A 6000-nucleotide genomic window follows, 5' to 3' on the forward strand; every position below is an offset into this window, starting at 1 on the left:
TTTTATGTATTCCAATTATTAATTACTTATTCAATTACTTATTCAGTTACTTATTCAGTATATAGTTATTCTTATTTTATACCAATTTGTAATTGTTAATTATTAGTAATTAAATTTTAATTTTATTTTTTTTTTGTAAATAAATGAATGATTTAAAAATTATTGATTAATAATTTAAAAAATGAAAACGTTTTTGTTAATTAAATTCCGTAAAATTATTAAAATAATATTTAAAATGTTAAAAAAAATTAATCAAGATCTTTAAGTGAGTACTTATTGCTATAGGAAATGACAGCAAATTCTTCATGTTTTGTTTTATTATTTTTAATTGGATTTCATTAAAAATTGAATGATTTATTGATTTTTTTTTGTAAATATGATTAAATCTTTAGTCATTCTGATATTTTTGATTTGATATTTATTTATAACTTAATTAATTTTATGTAAATTTTAATTTATTAATTTCTGATTACATTTTATCATTTAAATTTCAAGTTAATAATCTTTTTAGAATGTGAAATGTATTACGGAATTTTAAATGATTATTTTAACATATAATTTTAAATTAATTAACTGCAACTGTTAATTATAAATGAATGAGGAATATTTGTGAATCAATAAGCTGCATTCATATATAAAATTATTATATTTCAAAACTAGAGTAAAATTTATCCGTTCACATTCGGTAGAACATGCTTATTTGCAATATGCCGATAAATAAAACTGCTTTATATACATGTAATTTCTCTAATCAAATAGAAAATGAATAACCACATAATACGGATGTGTTTGTGCACAAAAAATCTGGCCGAAATGGTGTACATATGAGCATGTTCGATTGTATATAGTTTATGAATATGGGAATATGATGAGAATTTTAGCGTTAAAGAATAACATTTTTTTATAAATTTGGTCACAAATACAAATTTTATATCTAAAATTTTGGATAACATTCACAAAATTAAGAGATATGAAATCATTTATACTTAATTAAGAATTTATTAAGATTTTTTATTCATAACAATCAATGGCAAAATACAACAATAACAAAAAACAAAATGCAAATTTTTTGATTAAGTCTTATATAATTCAAAGAATTCAATTAAAATTTCATAATAGGACTGGCATATCTTTTAAAATTTAACATTAATCATTTGACAACAATCTATGCATATATACCTAGTAGTTTGTAAACACATTCTACATAAAAATTAATTTATTTTTTTCTTATTATTCATATAAATTACAATTTAATACATACATAACATATGTACATGTTAAGGTTATACATGCAATTTTATTAGTGTGTTTAAATATTTGACTGCTTTACAATTGCACATTGTTTTGCAAAAATTCTTTTACAATCATTATTATTGTAAATATAATCATTATTAACATCAATATAATATTAAATGGCATCATTATTGTAATCAATCAATAAAATAACTTCAGAAATTTTAAATTGATTACTTCAGTTTACCTTTAACAAAAATAAAAGACATAAGAGTAGAATTTATTAAAGTTTTATGCATAAGTAACTACTTATGAATGTTGTTTTCTTTTGTTTTCGTTTTCTTGAACATGCGTGGGAATTTCCAATTTTCATTTTTTATTAAATTTTATTTAATAATATATTTAATGTCTGTATAAAAATAAAAATAACATTAACATAAATAATGAAATAAAGCGAAATCAAATAAAAATTAAACAAAAAAAAAAAGATTAACCCTTTTCTGCTTACATAATAAAAGTCATAATTTCTGAGAAAATTAGATCAACATTCATTTGATTTGAAATATATTTGATATACAAAATTATAAAACCGAATTGAATGAAAGCTCGTAGTTTTAAACCCCATCTGTGAACTACTAATATTGGCGAATTTTTAACTCTTTCATTTTCTCTCTAACAATTATGGCCGGCCTAAGCTGGGGAAAGCGACATTTTATATGAAATGAATATAAATGTATTTTGAAAATAATTTTAAGCGTTTTTTCAATTTTTGACATGCGGCTATACTTAAGTGCCTAACAAAAAAATTATTCTCCTATAGAATTAAGTCATTTTTAGTTCGAATAAATGTGCTCGACACACTACTAAAGGGTTAAAAATATATTAACTTTAAATTTAAAGGAAAAAGTATTACGTAAAATCTTACGTGCTTTGGCTTTCATGTATATAATGACATACGCATACAAACATATTATTTATTATAAAATTTATAATTGAATATGGTAGCTTAAAAAGAAAAATTACAAAATAAAAAAAAAAGATCACCATAATTTAACGAATGACAAAGATAATTATATTTTCCTGAATCTTTTTTGTTTTCTTCAGATATGATAGTAAATAATATATTAGTTATTTAAGAATATGTATAAATAATTATATACTTGTTTTATATACATATAAGCAAACGTAATAATCAACCTTCCCAATTTAAAATATAAATAAATGAAAAAAAAAAATAGAGAAGAAAAAGATGACAGTAACTCAGTCGTTTGACTACTTGTATATAACGATGACATTACAGGGTTTTATTTGTTTCTTTTTGATTTGTGTTGTGACTGTGAAACATCAAAAAAAAAACAAAACCAAAGATACAAAATCTTATAAAAACACATAACAAATTCACGTCACAAATTTAAGAAAAAAAAACAAACATCAAAATCACGTCATTGATGATTTAAAATTGTGAAGTAACCGTTAATAATTACCGGATTCGTTACTAAATCAAAAGTAACGATAGTAATCAATTGTAAAAGAAATATTTTAGTTATTCTATTCGTTACTTTTAAATTGAGTATTTTTTTTAAATTATATAAAATTTAAAATTAAGATGCAATGATTATTTAGTACTTTTAATTACATTTAAATTATATTTTAATTGTAATTATTAAAAATTTTCATTTTGTAATATGACTTTCATCATTTTAAAATATGTTCATTCTAGTAATTACTTTTTATAAGTAGTTATTAAAAATTAATCGTAATATTTATAGTTTAATGATCATTTACAGTGGAAGAGTAATATATGTCGAAGAATTGCATGCACCCGCCCAAAAAGTAACAAAAACATAACCATTATTAAAAAAATTATGTACTTGTATATTACTAATGATTACATTAAAGTAACGACACATTATACAACCTATTAAAATATCATAAAGTATATATGTGTTACCAGATACATATATGTATATACAAAATATCCGTGTATATGTAACTATTTTTGTGTATATCGAAAAAGTAAGTAATTTAGAAAAAAATCTACTAATAATTACAATTATTTTAAATAGCTTTTTTTTTACTAGTTTAAATTCAGTGGCCTCAAACACAAACCGCCTAACTCGAGTTAAGACAAAAATGAGATATGTTTACCAACGAATTCTCCGTTTTGAGTTTCATGTGCTCACAAATTTTGGTGGTTCTACGACTATTGCAGCCGGAGTTATTGTCGGATTCACACATGACCTAACTCGAAATGGCAACCATATGCACTTGCACTAATCGCCTAAATCGAGTTAAGAGCAGAAAACATCTTTTTTATGTTTTGGACAAACCACTTATTTCGAGATAGGCTATTGTTGCAAATCGAAATTAGTGACATTTTTTTTTATTTGTATGAATTTTTACAACCGCTTATCTCGAGTTAGGCTTTTGTTGCAAAATTAATTTTGAGTTTTTTTAAATACTAACTCGACATAAGCGATTTGTGTAAAATAATAATTGTTGGTTGTTTAAACTTATCTCGAGTTAGGCGATTATTGCAAATACAATTATATTCCAAAAGGCTTCTTATGTTGAGTTAGGTTTTTATTACGCGTGCAAATAAGAACCAAAAACCAAAGTTAAGCGTTTAGTGTTTGAAATAATACATGATTAGTATAGAATATTTTTTAGTTTTTTATAATAAAAAATACTTTATAACGCTTAACATATTATTTTATGTGATATATAGTGTAGGTACTTTATGTCCATGGTTTAAAACTTATTCACTATAGTTAAAATTAAATCTTACATTCAGCAACAAGAAAATAATTGTATTTTTTAACACAAAATATAAAACATCTGCAGAAGTTACCTGCATTATTAGTGCTCTAATTACCCAAATATCCCATGTTTAAGATTTGAATTTTTTTTTAACAAAAATAATATTGTAGGTCATTTCGTGATTTACCTGCGACAAATGGTTTTTTCAATTGACGAAATTCCCATGTTAAAATGACACGTGGCTAGCTACCTGATGGTAGATTGTTTTGCCTTTGTGGTCTAATTGTATTATTAAACAAAGTGTTGTTTTATTACGCTCTTGTAAAACACATGTTATTAGGAAGATCAAATTTTTGTGTTTAACAAGAGTTTTTATTCTAATTATTGTATTACAAAGCAATATTTTTATTATAAACTAGTACAACACATTTTGTTAGAAAATTCAAATTATTATAATATGCAAGGGCATTCAATAAATAAAATTGGTACGTCTGGGAATAACAATATTTTGTTATACTTTTTATTACTCATTTCCGTGAGATCAAATTTTTTCGATTTTCAAATATTTATGATATTTTTGTTATTTCGAAGGAAGTATTTTTTATAAAGACAGTTATTTATTATTGTTTTTAAATGTGCTGATGTTGGAAATTGTTAAATAATGGAAAAATTATCCAATATAAACTTTATTCACGCTTAATAAATGTACGTTAAAAATTTTGGAACTTGCTAGCAGAGCTGAGATGATTGTGGCGGATGTTAGAGGTATTGCAATATATTTGAAACTAACATAACGGATTCAGTGTGTTTTAAAGCATAGAAATTAGCGAAACTGGTCCTATAGTAAATAAACAAGTATTTACACTACAGATCTTACTTTGAAAACCGAAGTTAATACAGTTTTGAAAACCGCAATTGACTTTGGTCGTGGTGACTGTATTAATGATCCTGATTTTAAAATTGACAACCTTCAAAAGCAAGTTTTTGAGTCCTATAGGGCATGTGAACATATTTGTAGAAATAAAAAAATATGAAATGCTTTCTACTTTTATTCTTTTAAGAAAAATCCTTTTACAATTTGCCGAACGGTTAGAAAATTCGCTTAATCTTTCGCGACCGGGCTTCCTGAATGCACTCAAGTACATGAACGCTCGAAACTGACTCATTGTTAATTTGTATGGAGTCTTAATTGAAAAGTAAATGCTGACAGCTTAAATAAAAATGTCGAGCAAACTTACAATATTCTTTGTTTATTTGAAAATCAAATACTTATATACTCTATGATAGGAGAGCAAATTCCGAACCAATTTACTTTGCCACAACTTTTTAAGGAGATCTATATACTTTTTACGGCAGAACTTAGAGAAAAACTGACGAACAAACCATTTTCTACATGTAATTAATAATACGTCTCCAAGATTTAATTTTCACAAGTATCGAATTATTATTTTCTATACGAGTTCGAGTTCACTATCAAATTTGACTTTTCATTACAGTAGTTGTAATGACTCACACTCGATTTCATTTTGTTTTTGATTTAAAAATTTTAATTAATTCGCATTTAGTATCATTATGAACAAGTAAGAAAGTCATATGGACTATAGTACATAAATAAAATAACAAACACCAAACTCATAAACTCATTTTAGAGATTACTTTATGTGCTCATTTTTACAATAATGTAACAACTTTGTCAGATCCGTTGCGCAATGAAGCCTTTTTGTAATTGAATTACTTTCTGAAATTCTCTTAAGTGGAAAGAGTCGCACCACAGATTTCAAAAAATTGACTTCCAAAAATATTTTACAAGAACAGTTTATACAAAGATTTTTTATATTTTAAGACGAGGTGTTAACTAGTTAGATTTTCAAGACATGCTCCAAATTGAAGAAGAAGAGAAAATTAGTCCCAAAAAAGAAAAACTTAGAGTACTTAACGCAATTTTTTTATTTGTTGGTTTACAAATTTTACAAAACGATAAAGACTGGAGATTTAGCAGATACTCAT

Source organism: Condylostylus longicornis, unplaced genomic scaffold (assembly GCF_029603195.1).
Source record: "Condylostylus longicornis isolate FDR11 unplaced genomic scaffold, ASM2960319v2 ptg000049l, whole genome shotgun sequence".
Lineage (NCBI taxonomy): Eukaryota > Metazoa > Arthropoda > Insecta > Diptera > Dolichopodidae > Condylostylus > Condylostylus longicornis.